The sequence below is a fragment of the Cupressus sempervirens genome, chromosome 9 (genome assembly GCF_028749045.1).
Source record: "Cupressus sempervirens isolate cs-2001-9-10 chromosome 9, ASM2874904v1, whole genome shotgun sequence".
Classification (NCBI taxonomy): domain Eukaryota; kingdom Viridiplantae; phylum Streptophyta; class Pinopsida; order Cupressales; family Cupressaceae; genus Cupressus; species Cupressus sempervirens.
Window position 1 is genome coordinate 198,039,709 of NC_143126.1, and position 21,495 is coordinate 198,061,203.

General features: G+C 33.3%; 1 pseudogene; it reads right to left on the minus strand.

The window, feature by feature from the left end:
- Nucleotides 1-13,064, minus strand: part of LOC149538164 (glutamate--tRNA ligase, cytoplasmic-like) — an 89,963-nt pseudogene extending 76,899 nt beyond the window's left edge.
- Nucleotides 13,065-21,495: the final 8,431 nt, after the last annotated feature.

Genomic DNA, 21,495 nt, shown 5'->3' on the forward strand with positions numbered 1-21,495 from the left:
ATCACAAAATGCTTCCAAGTTTCTAGCCAATAGATATACTCATTTTTCCAAATATTTGATTTTTTTTGCCATAATCTAGCATCAAATATTTTTTTGCACATTTAGTCTTGATAGGGTTGTCAAACTATTGCAATTGTGAAATATTGAACAAAACCTTTGGAAATAAAGATCCTACATATTTTATTCTTTCACAAAAGATGGATAAAATTCCATTATATGAACCCCATCATCTATTTTTCAAAGAGCCCTAATTTCTTGAAGTGGTTTTGAAGAAATTTCTAGAGCCCATGTAGTTGGAAAAATATATGTTTTCTCCATTAATGAAAAGAGTCATTGGGTGACTTTGGGGCATTATTATATTTCAATGCATGGCTCCGATAGCTCTGGATAGTGAATTAGGGTAAACACATGATGTTGCCAATCAATGGGAGGGTCTTTATTTCTGAAATGTTTCAGAATGTGGATTGACTCAAGGAAAGGGAAAGATTAAGAGATGATGAAGCTTGAAATGAAGGGAAACAACAACAAAAAACAATTGAAAAAAAAATAGCCAAAGAATAAAAAACAAAAAAGGAGATAGGCTATTTACAATGGAGAGGAAAAAACCTTAAAAAACTAAATGTGATCATTTATAGGCTAGGAAAAGTATGAGCCTTTCCGGACCAGCTTTGGATAGAATGGAAGCGGACTTTTCAAGAGGTAAACTAAAAACAACCAAAGTGTAAGGTTTTTTCCATTAAAAAGGAAAGGTAGGGGTGGAAAAATAAACACAAATTCAAGAATGTTCTCATGAATAACATGAATTTATCTACAGTGAAATATGAAACCAACTTCTTGCATATAATTTTTCACCGCTATATTCGAAATTCCAACAACCTCTTCCATACCTTGACCTTTTGATTGTTGCATTGATCCATCCAAAGGTGACACTGAGGAGAGAACTACAGGGTGCCAAAAAAAAAAGGATCATTTTCCTCTTCTTGGCTAACATTTTGTTCTCTTTCAATATCCTTTTATTGCATCAATCCCATTCCACCATTCTCTTTTTCTTCAAACATTTTCTTTTCCTTTTCTAGCTCTTTCACAAGAGATTTTCTTTGACTAAGGATGACACCATAGAAAGAATTTAGAAATGCTATTCTTTTGTCAAATCACCTTTGACTTTGGCTTCCTCAAGACCCTCTAATCCTTTAGGTTGTAGCAATGCTATATTAGTTTCGAAAAAATCAAAAAAGAATAATTCATAATCAACTTCATGCTCATAAGAAGATTTGTCCAAGCATGTTGATAGATATTGCATTATGTTATCAAGCCATTCTTTTAGAGGAGCATTCATGCTATTCTAATCTTTTAGGCTACAAGTTTTCTTCACGATATTGTGTGCAATCAAATAAGAAGGTCACACATTTTTCTTGTTCACCAAATTGATAACAAATCCTTATCTCTTCTTCATCAATATTTTCTAGTGTATGTTGATCTTCCATACCTTCCTAAACAACATCATTTGGTGAATTAACATTAGCAGTCCCAAATATAAAAGAATCAAATTGTGAAGTTGGAACATCTCCTAATAAGTTTTAATTTTATCTTTCATCCCCTAGGCCTTATTCAATTGGATGTATATCAAGGCCAATCATTGAGTCAGTTGATTGTGAGACATACTCATCATCATAATCAACATGTTGATGGTAGGCTCTAGCTACACTATGGGGAGTGCTTTCAATCACAAAAGGGATTAGGGCATTTTAATCATTAAAAACTATTAGAATTTGATAAAAAGAGGTGGGGGATGTTGATTTTACTACTTTGATAATGACCCTTTTATGTCTAGGCTTTACCTTCGGGTAATTCTGATGTTCATAGAGACAAATTCCTACTTGTACAATTTCTTTACACTTCATTCCACTTAGATTCATGTCATCATCTAAACCAATAGCCTCCCTTTATGCATCTTGCAATGTTTGCACTCTCTGGTGCTTTAACAAAAACTTGATTTCAATTTGTAAAGTAGCAATGAAAACACATAATTGATTGCTTTCATTTGGGTGGCTACTTTGGGAAATTTTACTAGCACACCTATTAAACCTATCTAAAAAATCTCTCATAGGTTCAATCTCCTTCTTTTGAATTTGAAAGAAATTTAATAATAACTTAGTAACATCAACTGTAGGCTTAAATCTTTGGAGAAATTTTACCTAGAGATCACTATAGCAAGTGATACAACCATTATGAAAATTTTGGAACCAATCAGCAATGCTTCCAATGAGACTCACAACAAACAATCTAACAAATATGTTCTCTTCTAGCACACCAAGTATCCCATAGGCGACTGTAGTTACTTTAATGTGATCATCAAGCTCTTGATTTGTGTCACCAAAAAACTTCAAGAGATATTCCATTGATCTCTTAGGTAGGGTTGAGTATTGAGATTGCAAGAATTTTCCTTAGGGCAGAATTCACCCAAGACCAAGGAACTCAAAACAAAAGCACAAATTAGTCTAGAGTATGATTAGAATAACTATATAGTATTCAATACAATGTACAAGTACACTAGGAGTGCCTATATATAAAGGCCTCTAAGATGCATCTAGAATGCCTTAGAATCAACATCATGATAAGTCATACAACCAAGCACATGTCCACCAGATATGGGTTATCCTCCATTAAGCACGGAAGTAAGTGCAAAGATGAGAGGTTAAGCCTACAATGGTGTGACATGAAAATTAGTGTTGTAGACAAAATGTGCTAAATTAGGAGTGCAAATTACTATGTTGTCTACATGACAACTCAGTGAATGATGCAAACTCCAGTGTTGTAAATACCATGTGCATAATTAGAGTTACGTACTTCTATGTTGTCAACATGACAACTGAAAAGGTGTGTAAACTCCTAAGTGTCTCATTAAAATAATGCACTAACCTAAGTAAAATTTAGTAAAGTCTAAATAGTAAATACCTATTTACACCAATAGAGATAAAGTAAATGACCCAATCTAAGCCCCCCATGTCTAGGCTACAACCAAAGACATAACACCAAACTTCTTTTACCAAAAACAAAGGTGATACCTACAAAGAAAAAAGGAAAGGAAAGCACTAGAACTTCACTTTTGGTCCCCAGTAGAGTCACTATCTGTTAGTAAACAATTTTTTCCCCTCAAAGAGAAAAGTAGATAATGACTTGGTATGCCCAAATTAAGGCAACAAAATATACTAATAGTTGGATGAGTTATCATTAATTGATAACTCTTCTCTAAATTGAGAGGTACAACTCCCTCATGCAAGGATATTTCAATGAATATAAATACCAACACATATTTTTAACTAGAAGACACAAAGGATTTATAGCATTTGTCCATCAAAATGGAGTGAATGTGATGATAAGGTTTGCAATGAGATAATGAAAGAAAGATAAATAGACAACCATAAGACTACCTATTGAGTCTTTCATGTAACTAGAATAGAATAGAAGGAATAAAACATATCATTTTGCAAAAGACAACAACACAGGAGTATATTTGAAAAAAGATAGGAAAGACCATAGGATCCTGCTCTATCAGAAAATAAACATCCAGACCTCAAGATCTAACATACAAACATTCCTTTACATTTCTAAAATTTAACAAGATAAAAATAGTATTATTTCATCCCTACCATTACAATCTAATGTACAAAACAAAAGAAATCAACTCTCTACATTCAATGTTACATTTAAAAAATATTCTTCTCCCTCCTCCTATAGCTATATAACTCTAGAACCGAAAAAGAAGAACCCTTTACAATTGATTTTCACCCATTAAAAATTTTCCCAAAGAAGTTTGGAAACCACCACAACTTCTTACTGAACTACTTTTGTCTTCTTGGTCACATTACTATAATGATTAATTCCTATTAAAGAATTAATTATTTTACATTTGTTTCCCAATTTAACCTATTTTCGAAGATTTTCTTCATACGAATTTTCCAAAATATCTAATATTACAATAATAATTAATTCTCTTAAATGAATTAATTATTTCAAATTCTCTTTTCAATTTGTCTTACTCCCACCAACTTACCATATATCATTTTTACTTTCATGATCAATAGTAATAATTATTCTTTTTGGAATTAATTATGTGAAAGATCATATTACCTTAAGAGTTTGATATTTAAGTATTTTGCATGTAGTACTATTTAATTATTTAAATAATTAAATATAATGTGAAATAATTTATAATGTATTTTTCTTTGAAGGTATATTAATTTTTAATTGTTTGGGAGTGGTAATACTTGGGTTTTAAAACCCTAAGTAATAGTATGAATTATTTGGCAGAGTTTATAAATACCAATGACTTCATGGATTTGGAGTTGAGAGGATTCAAGCTGACATGGCCAAATAACATGAAGGGGGAGGACCTAATTCAAGTCAAATTGGATAGACTCCTTATCCTGGCTAGTTGGAAAGGGTTGACTTGTCCCACTCTCATGAGTCTCCCTAGGGTGGTCTCAAATCATGTTCCTATCCTTTTCAACTAGAAGGAGGTGGTGTAGGGGGGCCCAAAGGCTTTTAGATATGAAATAATGTGGTAGTCCCACCTAGAATTTAGAAAATGTGTGAAGGGTTGGTGGAATATAAAGATTGAGGATACTATTATGTTTAGGCTCACTTCTAAATTGGATAGTGTAAGAAGAAATGTTTTCCCTTGGAATAAAAAATCCTTTGGAGATTTCTTTAAGATCAAGAAGGAGGTTGAAGGGAAACTAGAGAATCTCTAGAAGCTGATGGGAGATGGGTTAGCCTCAGAATATATGATTCAGGAAGAGGAAAACTGTAGGAGGCTATGGAAGGACACAATAACTAGGGAGGAAGTGTTCTAGAAAAAAAGATTGAGAATCCTTTGGATGAAACTAGGGGATAGGAATATGAAATTTTTCCATAGATGAGCGTCTAATCATAAAAGGAGAAATATGATTAACTCTATGATGGATGATGAGAAAAATAAGCTGACTAAGATGGAGGAGATTGGTCCAATAAGGAGGACAAGATGTGGCTGATTGTCTCTATGCATAATGTGATCTCAATGGATGAGAATATTGACCTTACTTAGTAGGTCGTAGAGGAGGAAGTGTGGAGAGTTATTTTCTCTATGAAGGCCTAGAAAATACTTGGACCTGATGAGTTCCCCTGACCTTCTTCCAACACTTTTGGGATGTAATAAAAGTTTATGTAGTTAGAGTTGCTAGGCATTTCTTTAGGATTGGGAAGATACTTCAAAGAATTAATAGAACATTTATTGTTCTAGCCCAAAAGATTAAGGACCCAGTGGCTCTCACTAACTTCAAACCTGTTAGCTTATGCAATACAACCCAGAAGATCTTCTCTAAGATCTTATTGAATTTCCTAAAGTCATTACTTCAAAAATTTATTGGAAAACCCCAAAATGGGTTTTGCCCCTAGTAGCCAAATTTTGGATGTTGCTATTACTACCCATGAGATACTTCACTCAATGTATTAAAGAGGTAATCTAGGTATGGCTTTAAAGCTAAATATTTCAAAAGCCTATTACAGGGTCAGGTGGTCTTTTCTCTATGAAGGCATGGAGAAGATTGTATTCAACTAGAGTGTCATTAAAATCATTAGAAAAATGATTGAGACTATGAACTAGTCAGTGTTGGGGAATGGTCATCTCTTGAGAAGTTTTAATGTGGAAAGAGGACTTAGACAAGGGGATCCAGTTTCATCATACCCATTCATCATGGTTTCTAAAGTGCTAGGAAGAGATTTCTTGAAAATGTTAGAAAGGGGAGATATCAAAGGTATTAAATCAACCACCTCTTTCCCAATGGAGGTAACACAACAATTTGTGGATTGTAATGTCCCCTTTTTGGGACATTTATATATTTTCCCATTTTCATCTATACAACTTGATAATCTTCCTATTTGATCATTCTTCTCCATAGTTGATTCAATATATATATATATATATATATATATATATATATATATATATATATATATATATATATATATAACTTTATTACAAGAGTCACGTCCTTTCATTATATTAATAATAATGATATAGTTATATTATATTAATTATATATTTATATGAATAAGTTTTGATTAATTAATATAACTATATTAATAAGCATATCATATATTATTTTAATAACTATATATATTATATTATAGTATAATACTTTACTAATATAGTATTGCTATATTAAACATATCTTTATCATTATTTATTATTTCATTCGTATTAATATTATAACACGACATACATAATATAATTATTATAATATTACTTATAGCATAATATTATTATTTTAATATTATTTATTAATATTAATTTATATAAAGTATTTATTATTATTTAAATTACTTGTCAAAATGGGGACATCACATGGATGATACCTTCCTAAGAGGGGATTCTTTGGTGTCTGAAGAAAGAGCCTAGAAACATATTTTGGAGATCTACAAATTTAATGTTGGCCAAAAAGTTAATCTAGATAAAAGTAAGGTGCCCTTCAATATGGAGCCTAATATCCAAAGGAGGGTGCTTAATATTCTAAGGTGCAATACAACCATCCTCCTAGATATTTATCTGAGTCTCCTACTAATAGTAAAAGAGGTAACTAGTCAATTTTGGAATAATATACTTGAAAAAATGTAATAGAATTTGATTTGGTGGAAGGGAAAACTCTTGAGTAGTGTAAGGAAGGTCCAACTACTTGTGTCCTCCCTCCACGGTATCCTTATTTTCTTTCTTTCAATTTTTAAAATATCTCAAGCTATGGTGGAGAAACTATAGAGAATACAAAGAAAGTTCCTATGGTCAGGTGGGGAGGAGAAGAACCGATTTAACCTGGTGAGTTGGGATACCATTTTTAAACCTAAATGTACAGTTGGATTAGGTATTAGGAGGAATGCTAATTTCAATAAAGCTCTCCTTACTAAGCTTGGATGGAAGATGGCAAAGAATGAAGCTAGTTGGTGTAGGATCCTTATGCCAAAGTACCTTGAGAATATGAAATATGTTTATTGTATTTGGGAGAATGATCTTCCCTTGGGGTCTAGGGTGTGGATAAATATCATCAAGAACATAAGTCTTTATAGGGAGGGTGTGTAATGGTTGGTGGGAGAGGGTAGTAAAGCCAAATTTTGGGAAGATTCTTGGCTAGATGGAAAACCACTGGTTCATCCATAATTTGGAGTGCTAAGGGATTATCTTCAATCAATTTTGGGAAACAAGGTGATCGATTATATTGGAGCTGAGAAGGGATGGAGAAATTTACATCTATCTCAAAGGAATTATAATGGGGAGAGCCTAGTGGGGGAACATGGTGAGTTTCATAAAGGGTATATAATTCTAGGGGTGGCATGGGAGGATACTTTCATATGGAGGGCTACTTGGTTGGGAGGATTCTCAATTGGCTTAGCTTACATGATCATATTTGAGATGGATATGGCTCTCAATTGTTGGTAGAAGGTTTGGCTTCGACAATTGATTCTAAGAGTCAACATTTTTTGGTGGGTCACCATTCATGGGAAGATTTTAATGATTAAAAACCTTAGAAAAGGAGGTTTCCAAATACCTAATAGATGTTATTTGTGTAAAGAGGAGGAAGAAATTATTCCCCACCTCTTCCTAGAATGTAGCTTTACCAAAAATATTTGGGGAAGGATTCTCCAGATGCTAGAGGTAGAGTGGGTCTTTCATATGGGGATAGAACAATTTTTTATGAATTGGCAGAGTCTACTCCACCATCCTCTTCTTACTCAAATATGGAATGTGATTCCCTGCATGTTTGCTAGGTTATTTGGAAGAAAAGAAATAGTAGGGTCTTTAGAAATGAAGAAAGGAATGAGGAGGTTGTAATGGGATTGATTGTTAAGCTAATAGTGGAGAACATGTAGAATAGCAAGTGGAAGAAACCATTTTCCCCCCCATGCTTGGTGAACAGAGGATTTCAAAGAATTGGAAACTTGAGGAGGAATTTATGGAGGTTGATAATTTAAAGCATCTCACTAAAGCAAGGATGAAATAGTGCCTGCCAAAGGAAAAATGGATCAAGCTAAACTTTAGTAGAGTTGTGAGAAGGGGTAGGTTAATGTGAGGTGGTATGGTAAGAGATATAAATGGTAGAATGTTTTTTTCTTATGCTAGTAGTTTAGGTAAGGCTTTGAATAATGTTGTTGCTTCTATGGCTCTCCTTTGGGCCCTAAAAATGACCATTAGCATTGGCTGGGAGAATGTGGTTATTGAAGGAGACTCAAAGGTTAACATCAACATTGTGAATGGTCTTACAAAATAGGGTTGTGCTTTAGAAGGGTGATTGAAGAAGTGTGGAATTTATTAATGACCCTGAAGTGATATGACTTGCAACATATTTACCAAGAAGGTAATGTCATCAAAAAGATGATGGTTGTGATGTGTCTAAAGATGCATGGATTACATTGTTGGCGGGATGTTGGGGCATTACCAAATTTGGTAATACCTTTGATGAATAAAGACAACCACTAATTATTGGGTCTACATGAAATAAATTTATTGATTATGATGACAACTCAGTGCTAAGACGATTGGTGGGATTGGGTCACGATAGGTAGATGGTGAGAATTTATGGAAAGAGTACTACCAATAATAAAGACGTGAGGTTCAAGAGGGAAATAAAATTGAAGTATGATTTGAGTGTATATTTTATAATTTTTCTTATAATGAATTCATATTGAATGCCAAGTAATGATTCAAATTTAAAATGGCATTGGTTCCTTCTTGATGATGATACAAAATGGAATGGGGGAACTGGTAGATGGCACATAGTAACAAGGTTGAATAAAGGCACAAAGTTTCATGGCCTTAAAGGAATTTATGTGTATAAGCTTTATTTTGTCTAAGTGTTACTTTGGTTTCAATTTGCATTCTAAGTCTAGAACTTAGAAGGGTAGGAGTAGTATTGTGAAGGAATGGGGGGTGACCTACTTCAAATTGAACCTTTGATAATTGAGGAAAGTTCTCAAAAACCCCTCACTTAGTACATGTTAAAGGAGGTGGGTTAGTCCTACATATGGAGGTGATGAATGGTTATGATGAAAGTTGTTCACTTTAGTTTGTGAATTCTTGGGATGAAAAAAGGGTGACAGTGAATGGTATTACTTTCTAGGTATCTAAGGAAGTAATTTCTATGGAAACAAGCCTTGCTCTAAAAGGTAGGAAATGAAAAAAAGTGACCAAGATTTCAAACGAGGCTAGTTTGAACCATTTCTTTCAAGAGTATGAAGAACATGTCTTCCACCATGGTATTTTTCATAGGGGGAAGCTATTGGAGCCGTGGAACAAGGTCTACTTATTTTTTATCATGTATCTCACTCTTGAAGGGAGGTATGGGGTGTGTTATTATTACCATTTCCCCCTCCTTAATCATTTCAAACATTGTGATAGTCTTCCCATTCCTTTATTTTTGATGCATGAGTTAGTGGACATTGTTATGAATATGATGGAGAAAATGAAAAATGGTGCTAATTACACTATCCTTCAGCAGGGTTTGATGTTCTATCTCTACCATTTTCAGTTGGCCTTGATACCACCTAAAATTGTAGAAGCTAATATCTCTTCTTTTAATGACCATTTCCCTCCACATGTCCCTCTAAGAATCACTAGCCCTAGGGTCCCCAATCGTAAACACTCTCCCAGTGGTTTCCCTATGAAGATTAAGATGACCCCATTGATGACCAATGGGAAGAGGGTAAAAATGGATAAAGGAAATGAGAAGGGCCTAGTGGATTTAGAGGAGGAGGTGAGAGGGCATAGAAGAAGGTATGAGAGACTCACAAAAACTAATGCCAAGAGGATATTGAAAACCATTGCCTCGTAGGAGGAGTATGAGTTAGAATCTAATGATACACTCCCCCCACCTCCAAAGAAAAGGAGGAGGATATGGTAATGGAGGTGAATATTTTGGATTCCTCAATGTTGGGTTTGGGAGAGGAGGAAAAGGAGAGTAAGGAGGTGACTCATGTCTCTGTGTCCCTCACAATGGATATGGTGGATATCACATAGGATCAAATTCTAGAGATGGCAGATAAGGCATGCTCCCTCATGATGGTGTCCTCCCTAGTTTGAGTGAATTTTGAAGGGTTAATTTTTTCTAACTCCCTAATTTTGTAGGTTAACAACTTGGATCTATGGAGAAGGGCAAGTCATGTAGCTATCTAGAGGAAATATTGGTAGTTCTAAAAATAATGGTTAAGGAGATGAGGGAGAAAAAAATGGTCATGGACGAAAGATTTGGCTTTTTATCCAAATTCACCATCATATTGACCCATGTGTTGGCTATGACCTTGCATTTGCTGAAAGATAATTAGGATGAGGATCTGAACCAGGAGGACTCCAAATTACTATTTGGGTTTCTGGTAGAAGACTTAGTGAATGTCCTCCATAAGGGAAAAAGTGATGAAAAGGTTAAATAGTGCCTTGCTTGTCTTATAGTTTTATACAGTTTTGATTATTTTTTGGATCTCTGACTTAGTTAGTTTTAAGGTAGTGTTGCCTTTGTTTGAAAGCTATTTATGTTTAAATAGTGTTAGTTATGGTTATCCTAGTAGGATGCCTAGTTATTCTTATGTTTTTCATGCTATGTTTTTTCCATGTTAAGCTATGGTAGTGGATGTTTTTTTTGGGTTGGTAATCTGTTGGTAGTCAGTTAGCTTGACTTTTTGTAAGGGTCAATCCCCTTGTTTTGGTTGCTTAATATTACAAAAACAATACTATGCCAACATCAATGACAAGCATAGTCATGAATGAAACATGTTAGTCATGCTAAAAAACTCTCCAACTATTCTAGAAATGCTTAGGATACTCCCCTAAAGGAATAACATCATCATTTATACTAACAATCTCCCCTGTCACATTGATGAAAACATACATGAAAAACATCTAAGTCCATGAATACCGAATCAAAGTCAGTTTAAGTTGTTTCTCTCTTTTAAAATCCTCTTCATCAATCAAAGCTTTGCTTTCTCACTCTTACATGGATGGCATCAGTTATTGACACTTCTCTGACGGACATAATTCCCAATCAATATCTTATGAACACTTCTCCCCCATTCATTCTCTTCCTTATATATGTTTCCCTCATACTATTAGAAGAATTTTTTCATGAAATCTCTCCCCCATTGATGTTGATGAAAATGTATTATTATGTCAATCATCTCCTCAAATTCTTCAACCAAGTCAAGTGCCCAAAGACACTATTTCATACTAGCTACCAAGAGTCCTTAATGACTCTTCTCAATCACAAATTCTCCCCCATACAGGAAGCATCAACATTTAGTCTAGATTAACAATAATGCTCTATACCACTGGACTAATGCACTCTCTACATCATCTATTTAGAAGTAAGAAGGGGCATAATCCCAAGAATAGCTCAAAAATAATCAAATGTATCCTTATGCAAAGACTTTCTAAAAATATATGTGATCTACTCTTTCATATTAACAACTCTAATCATATTTCTTTCTCTACAACTTTCTCTCTTAGAACATGATAGTTAATTGATAGATTCCTAGTCTTAGAATGTAACATACGATTGTTTGACATACTCACTATAATTGTGTTATTGAAATATATCATAACATGTTCTAAAAACTCTATCCCAATATCCCTTAGCATCTTTTTTGTCTACATGATCTGATTACAAGTGTCTGGTACCGCTACATACTCTACTTCTATTGTACTCTGTGAAATACATTCTTTCTTCTTACTCAAATAAGAAACCAATCTTCCTCTAAGGGAAAATTCTCCACCACTTGTACTCTTCCTATCATCTATACTTCCTATTCAATCCACTTCATTATATGCACATAGAGTAAAATCATTTGATCTATCATACCACAAACCAAAATTAGGTGCACCGTTTAAATATATGAATATTCTCTTTACCACTTCATAGTATGATTCCTTAAGGTTTGATTGAAATATTTCTACTATACCAACTACATTTTCTAAATCTAGTCTAGTTTGAGTTAGATATTTCAAACCTCCAATCATGGATCTATACTTCTTCTTTTCAACTTTAGGTATCTCATCTTTGCTAGAAAACTTGTGTCTAGTTATCATAGGTGTACTGATAGGCTTACAACTTGCTAAAACAAATAATTTTGACAATTCTTTCAAATAGTTAGTTTGTAATTAGAAAATACCATCACTATTTTGCATAATTTGTAAAGCTAATAAATGTTTCATCTCACCAATCATACTTATCTTAAATTCATTCTTCATTTCATCAGCAAATTTGTCACTTTCTTTATCATTAACTCCAAAGATTATATCATCCACAAATATAAAAATAACTAACAAGCCATTCTCAATTTATTTTAAATACAAGTTACTATTTGTAGTACCTTTAGAAAATCCCATTTTTTTCCAAGTACTTTTCCAACCTCACAGACCAGGTTCTAGGTGATTATTTTAGTCCATACAACACTTTATTTAATCTACATACCCTATCTCTTTTTGTTGTCAAAGGAAATCCTTGTATTTTTTCAATGTACACTTCTTCTTTAAGTTCTCTATTCAAAAATGTTGACTTCACATCCATTTGATACACTTTGAACTTCTTGCTTGCTGCCTAAGCCAAGAACATCCTTACTACTTCAATTCTAGCAATAGGGGCAAATGTGTCTTCATAGTCTATACCTTCTTGTTGTGAATGTCCTTTACATACCAATTTTTCTTTATTTCTTACAACCTCAGAATGTTCATTCATCTTGTTTCTAGAAGCCCAATTAGTTCCTGCACTAGTACATTTGAGGTCATTTTTCATCCAAAAATTTTGACCATCAATTAATAAGGTTTTGATTGGTCGAATTGTAGAAGGAAAAATTTCTAATTTTTCAAAATCTAAGCCCGTGTTGGTCAAAATTTTGACCAACATGGGCTTAACTTTAACATGCAAAATTATTTTCAATTTCATTAACGTTGAGTGCGCGAAGTAGCTAGAGCTACAGAACCTTGGGTCAACCCATGCCAGTGCTGCTTGCTTTCCCACCGCTGGCTCCTCATCTGGAACACTGGACTCCATCTCTCGCATCCAACTTTGAATCTAGCACTATCTACACTTAAACTAGTATTTACCTCATACACTTTTTATGTTTTCATACATTTGGTTAATTATTTCATTTCTTCCAATGGTTTGAGTTGTCTCACGCTTAGGCTCTTACACTAAATATGGCATGCTCTTCTTTCATGAGGTTTATTGAAAACCTAAAACCTTCCACCGGTAATGCCATTGGTGTAATGTCATTAGATTGAATTAAATTGCACATTCTACTATCACAAAATGCCATTTGCATCCCCTACTCTTATCAATCTTGGACCATATTGCCCATTTATAGAGGGCTAGTTGAAGGAGATGTTTCACATTTTTCTTTCAACACATGAACCCCCTAAAGATTTCTCCGCAGATGTCCAATGCTTGCAGAACTGCATTAAACAAAACACCTTTTTTACAAGGCAAAAATTTCCTCCCATTTCCTCACTCACAAGCAATTTGCCTTTGGTGTGTATCCTAGTCATAGGTTGTTGAGTGTTCTACCTTGCCTAAATTTGGTCTTGTTTTTGCACTTCTTCCTCTTGGATCTAAGACACCTTTGGAGCATATCTTTGAAAGGGTTTTTGAAAGGTTAGCAATTTTTGTGTTAAAAATTTGTAGAAGGAAGTTCCCTTGGAGCTTATCTTTTGATGCCCTAATTTGGCCTTTCATGATCCTTGCCTTGGTGTTTGAAGTACTCCCCCCCCTAAGTGCATTGTCCAAAATTGTAGTTGAAAAGAGGGTTTCCCTTGAAACCCTCTTTAACATTGGCCCACTAACAGGTCACACATCAAATGTACCCTTGTTAGTTTTGGGTTGACACCCTTTATTCAAAACTAGACATTAGATCATTAGGTTCTAGGATCTGATTCTACCACTTACTCTTTTTCTCATAGTTGGTATTAAAGAAATGATTTTTGCATACCCAAGCACTTGTTATAATGTTCATCAAGTGATTATCTTTTGGGGGAATATTTTCCTCTTTAATCCTACTCCAACATCAATTACTTGAGAACATATTATGGATTTCAATATCAAAGCTTCAAGTTTCCTTAATCCTTGTTAAGTAACTTGTGAATGAGTAATTAGAAACCCTCAAGTAATAATTCAATTTGGGTTTTACTGAGATTGTGTTGGCTTTGTATACTAATAAAATATTATCTTGTAAGAAAAGATAGAGTCGAGAGCATAGCTTCCTCATCATCCACACCAGTAGAAACCCAACACAAGTATCATCAAACCCATGGAAAAGAAGAGAAAAGTTGATCAAAGAGTTTGACACGATAGTGCTAACAATGAAACATATGAAGGATGATGTGCTCCAAGTGTTGAAGATAGAGAACTTGGTTTGGTTTCTAATGGACATTGACATCAAAGAATGCAACTTAAGAGGAAATCAAGGAAGATGTATACAAAGTAAATGTTTCTCAATATGAATACTATACCAACCTTCTTAGTCTAGGATAGTTTAGAAATTCTTCTTTCCTACATCCATTCACTGTCCAAAAATCATCAACACCTTGGACAATAATTATTCACTAGCTACATAATTTTGTTCCCTACCAGACAATACTATCATTTTTGCCTTTGATTTTATCAACACAACCATAGTCTTCCAGACTCCTAGAAGAAAGTACATGACTTTGAACAATAAGGTCTTTACCCTTAGAGAGTATCAATCCATGGAGCATGAATGCAAGTCATAAGTGAACACATAGTGGATAATCCTCCTCACCCACTATCTCTATGAAAAAATTCATATTACCCATCCAAGGGATCATCATTATTTTATGTCACATATTTATGGAATTAAATGTGAAAAAATATTCCCCAAGGATGTATTATCTAATCTCAACATTATTGAATCTACTACCTTTTTTGACTAGGCACAAATGATCTTTGAAAATATTGGTTGACAACTAAAAGAGTTGTAGTAGACTCACAATTTTTATATGACATCTTAAGTAGTTTGGATGATAGATTTGTGTTGACAATATGAAGTGTTGGAGACTAAAGACCACATGGGGGCTCCATTTTGAAATATGTTTTGCAATATTTTGAAAGGCTAATGGTACATTCCTATACAAGACAATAATATGCCTACAAGGGGACCCCATATTTTAATTGTCCAAGAAGGAGAAAACCTTTATCAAGCCATGGGGGATGTGGTTCATAAAGAGTTGGTGACACACCTATATCCATGTGTATGGGTTCTAATGACATCCCTATCTACTACCTCAATATTATAGTGATCAAATCATCATGCTCAAGTTCTACAAGTAAATCTTGGATGTACATAATGTATTTTCCATAGAAAAGGTAAAAGTTGTGGGGTTCTCATTATCATGTAGAGGATACAAGTGCACTTTGGCAACTGCTAAAGATGCAAGTGCCAAATTGGAAATCCTTAAACTAAGAAAATTCTACTTGTTGAGGCCCAATTTTGACACCAAGAGGTAAGTTAAACAAGACATTTACCACTAGCTATGGTGGTCACCTCCCTTGCCTTGAGGATTTATAAGCAGATTGTCAAGATGACTTTGATGCATTCTTATGGAGGCATTGCCAAATTAGAACAAAAAACATGAAGTTGTTTAGGTTGAGGACTTTCTCAAAGAAATACATTGATGAAACACTAATCTTGGATTCAAACTTCAATAAAAAGAAAATGGGAAGTATTCTTCTAGAGCTTTTTGATTGGAACACCCCAAATGTTTATGACATTAAAGTGATCAACCAGCCAATGATTGATAATAGCTTATAACATTTGCTCAACTAGTGGTAGCACCATTCAACATGTCAACATATTTAAACTTTGGCAACTATTTTTGATTTCTTATTTCTCCTTATTTTAGAAAGTGGTGATCTGCACATATAGCAAGATATATAATTAGTAGCTTCGGAACTGACTTGAAACAATGGTTTCCTTTGACTCAGCAAATTTTAGATTGCTTGATGGCTGCCTCCTTTCAACACCATCCTTAACAGAGTATTCATAGCTGTAAGCAATTTTAGACAAAGTGACATCCACCAATATCACTAAAACCATCGGCTCTGATACCATGCTAGAAAATAAGGCACAAAGGAGAAACTCTATAAAAGAGCTTTGAGATTGCATTACTAATTCTTCCAATATATAGAAATACATAATAAATGTGCAGTGTACTACTAGTCAAAATTTGATGTAGCATTCATGGTGGATGGTAAAGTGAATGGCTATGTAGTTGACTAAATTGGGTGTTGAGCAACTATTTATTGACCATTTTTTCAGTATCAGATGATTAATTTACACTATCTAACATGGAGGATATGATAGTTGTGATGACCCAAATACTCAAAAGTCTTATTGCACTTCATAGTATTCAAGCACTATTATTGTTTTGTTTTACCTTGTTTGCATGTCACCTTCTAGTATTGAAAACTAGGAGTTGCAAGGTGGCTAGTTTTACCATGTTGACAACATTTTTAATAGTGTGGAAGATACATGGTTTAGTATTGCAGGAAAGTTTTATATTGTTTGAATGGTGGATATGATTTAATTTCTTACCAAATCATCAAAGGTCAAAGTGTAAAGTTTATATAGAGGTAGAAGAGTCATGACATTTCCAGAAGAGACACTAGTCAAAGAAGTAAGAAATTTAGGTAATTACTATTTATTAGTTCCTGAGAATTACTGCCAAGGCTATATGGTTAAACAATCATTAATCTTTTTCCTTTTAGCCAATAGAATTGTTTTTTTTCATGGATAAATTTTGTTTGCTATGTTCATTATGGAAAACTTGCATATTTCTTACCTCAACAATGGACAAATTTATTTTTTCCTCTTTGATTAGTGTTACAAAGGGTTGGCAGATGTGTTTTCAAAATACCAATGCAAGAGAAGGTATGTTTCTCAAGGGGCTACCCTTAAACATCACACACTAAGGGAAGAATTAAGTTTGTCAAAAAAAAGTAACTTTGACTATTTAACACTTTTTTGGTCTAGGAATTAAGCTTAGTATGTGATGTTTAAATTATTCCTTCTTAAAATACTTATTAGTATTTAGTAGGACCTGTGGTGCAGAATGGGCAAAAATTTAAAAAGTAAAGTAGATGGCAGACTATAGGCTGGACAAGGCTATATTGAGCTGATCTCTACATTCTCTGATTTAGAATATTTCAAGATAGGTTTTTTGTTGGTGAAGAGCATGTGGGAGTGTATAACAGAAACAACTGTCCATAGTAGTATGAGGTGTATAAGAAATTTAAGAAATTTAGGTCTCAACTACTGTAGATTGAGCATTTGGAGCTGAGAGGTTTTTACTATTGTGAGACAAGGAACTAGATAAAACTAGATGAATTTTGTGCAAGGATTTTCCTGAATGTCTTTATATTATTCTTCATTTTCAAGTCTATGTTATAGTAGTAAAGAGTGGCTTAGCTTTCAGAAAGTTTGGCTTGGAAGAGGGATTGTGAATCACAAGTCTCTGAAATTTTGCAAGAAACTCATATTCAGCACAACCTTATTCTAAGAGACCAAAAAAATTTGATGCTTTTTGAGAGACTATTAAAATTCATTTTCGACACATCCACATTTGGATGAAAATCTGTGAGGGTAGGCACAACCACAGTTATTGGGAAAAAAAAATTCTATCAGTTACATTGGTCTATGTCCATACCTTCCATCTACACACCTCTATATCCATATTAGAGGTCTTTAAAATGGTTGTGTCAGTATCTAACATTGTACTCATAGGACTGTATCCATGTCAATGCAAAATTGGTGTTTTCTCTTTCCTTTCATTAGTGTTTTCTTTTATAGATGAAATTATACTATATAAATAATATTAATTACTAATATATCTTTATTCTTGAACTAGATTTCTCTAAGGTAACTCTTCAGTTAAACAAAATTACAGTAATGACAATGCTTAGAATTAACGCTATAGATAATATAGTAGATTATAATTTATTGGTCTTGGGGGGATTTCATTTGCTTCTACTAAATATAGAATGGAATGATTACATTGATGAAAATCATTTTTAGTAGATTCATATTGGTTGTTATGATTCTGCAAGTTTGATAGTTTATGCAAAATAAATTAGTTTATTGAATTAAATTTAAGTTTTTCAATTTTTTAAATTAAAAAAATTGTGTTATTTTTAATTTGCAATTGAAACATTGGGATTTACATTTTTCCCACTTGCCTATCTCAGTCCTCGGGCCTCTATTAAAAAAAATCAATGGCATGAACTTTGCTTTAGGAGGTTCTAGCATATATAATTACTATTGCAATCTTGTACTTTAATGTGGCTCATACTATTTATGGGCAAAACAATTTTAATAGCTTTTTGGTAATTCTATTTGTTGTTTTGCAAAATTCTATATCCTTAACACAATAGTTGTAGTTTTTCAATCAATCTCAATCCAAACTAACATGCATAGTATTTTTTCCATCAATAACAATCCAAACTAGCAAGCACAGTGGGATAGAAAAATGCTTCATCTACTGTATCCTAGGCTTTGCAAATCCTCAATTCTAGTGCCATTGATTTTGAATAGAACCATTACATTAGTTCTTTTCTCCTCAAGAATTTCATTGTTTCATAGTACATAGCCACTCTTATACTACCAATGGTCTCAAGATCTGTTCAGGGAAGTCTTCTTTCTTCTTCCAAATTTCCATTTTCTCTTAAGACTTTATCTTTTTAGTCCAATAAATGACCCCATTCTGAGGTTTGTCCATATGTCTATAAGCATATTACATTTTGCAGAGGCCATAATATGTTACAATTGGCATTGTAGATGGTAGAAAAAGGTATCACAGATACCGATGCAAGAATGTACATAAAAACTTAGTTTATTTTAGTAAATTGTGCATCAATTAAATAATAGACTTTTGAGCACCAAATGATATATTTTAATAGTCCACATGCCTTGCTATGTTTTAAAAATTTGCATGCCTTGAAGATGTGGCCAATGCTTAGAAACTAGGGAGTTTAGTGATCTCTTTACGTCTCTTGCAGTTGTTTTCATATCCCATGTTCTCATGGCTCCATAAAAAAAGGATAATAAATATTTGCATTGTGCAAATTCCATGAGAAGAGAGAGAGAAAAAATGTCTTTCATGCATAGGATTTTTCATAATTTCTGTGGTTGTCAATTTTGAGTTCTTTGTATTTCTGGGATATCTCTTCACATTTTTTTTTAATTAGTCAAAAGAATATTTTCCATTATTGATTTTAGGGGATGAATTGAATTAGGTGGAAAAATTGATCACTTATTTGGGCTTGGTAATTTTCCACATCTACTACCCATCTTGTTCTGATTTTCTTCTAACATACTATGCATGCATCAAACATTGTTCATTTTTTCATATATTTTCTACATTAGTCTACACTGTTTTACTAGAGCTAAATGTAGCTAAGCTATAGATATTAGATGTTAAAAATATTATTAAAGGAAAGCTCCTTGATGTTGGATCCCCTTTTCAACCATTAGTTAAGGAATATGATCTACCAATCCCCGTTTCCTTGAAAACTTGACAGCCACAGTGCTAAAGAAACATTGTACTTGAAACTTTTGTATCAACTATCAATTTATGAACAACAATTTAAAATTATGAATAAATAATACACTATTATACATTGATATATGTGTGCATTTTCAAGGTGCAAAATAATATTGCACCACAAGTTATTTGAGTTAGTGTTGTTTAAAAGGCTATCATGATTAATCATATTGTTCCTTCTAGTCTCACATATCCTAATGGCTAAATTAGGTTTCTATCATGATTAATATAATTATAATTCCTAATCTAATCTTTTATTTCTACTATATCAATCTTCCAATGCAATTTTCCTTGGCAGGAAGTGTGATGCCACTAGTACATTAGGCCCCCATTTTTGAACTGTATCTGAAAGTGTACAGAAAATTTTCAAGCAATCCAGGAAAACAATATCAGTTTTAAAGGAAGATTACAAATAGGAAAAATTTGCAATTAAAGAAAGAGAATACATAATATCAAACCATAAGAAAGCATGTTTGTATGCATGTAGTGTTACTTAGTAGATGTAGTTTAAAGGATATTCTTAGATGAGACTTACATTTGGGATTTTTTACGGTGAGCAAAAACACTCTGATCAAGCAAGCCTACACACTCTCTCTAATTTGGAGAGATCTGTTAAAGACATTGAAGGGTTATTTGCTAAAATGGGTATGTTGACCCAGGCCTTTTCAAAGATTCAAAATATTTTATGACATTGCAATGCATAGATTGTTAGTTGGACATTTTTGTTTTGATTGTGTCAATTTATAGAAATGGAAATCAATATAGGGAATGGATTCAGAATTTCGTACCCTATAAAGTAGTAATTTAGTGTGTAAGCAATAGTTAATAGAACAATTTTGTAAAAGATAAATAAAATTTGTAATGTGTACTTGATATTATTGCATGTCTGTAACTCAAATTGTTGTCAATATAAGAGGGAGAATTCCTTTCAAAATTTGTAAGAGTTCAAAATGCAGCCAACTTAGTATTAGTAACAATCTTGACTTATGTCCTATCACATACGTTTCTACTACTCAGTCCCTTGTTCTAGCCCTAAAAGTTTAGATGTATAGTTGTACTGATGATGAAAATTTATTTCCCCTAATTTTATTTTATAAGAAAAATTGGATAGCAAATGGTAGTTAAGTCAGTCAAGAGGATCATAATGCATGAATATGGAGTTGATTATTTAAGTCACATGGGTGTGAGTTCTTAGTTTCTTCATGGGAACTCAACTCACCAACTATGAGGCTTTGCTATTATCTTTATTTTGTAATCATCACAACAACTTCTAACAGAGACACTAAATGCATCTTTAATTCACTTTTATAACTCTTTTTGATAACCCTACAAATGGAGCAATTTACTCACCTATAACCAGTTTGGACCAAAGAGTAACTTAGAATGAATACAAAAAAAAGGACATTGATCAAAGATGCCTTGATTGGTAGTTAAATTGTGCATATGTAACTCAGTTCTTATGGTATCTTTCTGCCCATTATATTATGTAGGTCTAGATGGAGCCTTGGAAGATTCTCTTTTCAGTATTTCCCCATTTTTCCTTAAGGGTAGTATTACTTGATCTTTCATCAACATTATCTTTATTTCCTCCATCTATATCATATTGAATTTTCCCTCATCCAATAGATAGAAATTAGAGAGAAAATAAGACCTAAATCTGTTTCTCTCCTGCATAAGTTACCAAACATTAATGGTCTTAATCAAAGAACAATGAAAGCAAAAAAACTCTTCATCAATATATCTCTTACTTCCAAATACTTCCAAATGGTTAAGGAGGTAAGGAAGATTAGTTTTACTCCATGAAACCCACATTTTCAATGAGAATTATTGTAGGCTAAACGTAAACAATTAATCTCAAGTTTTACTAGTAC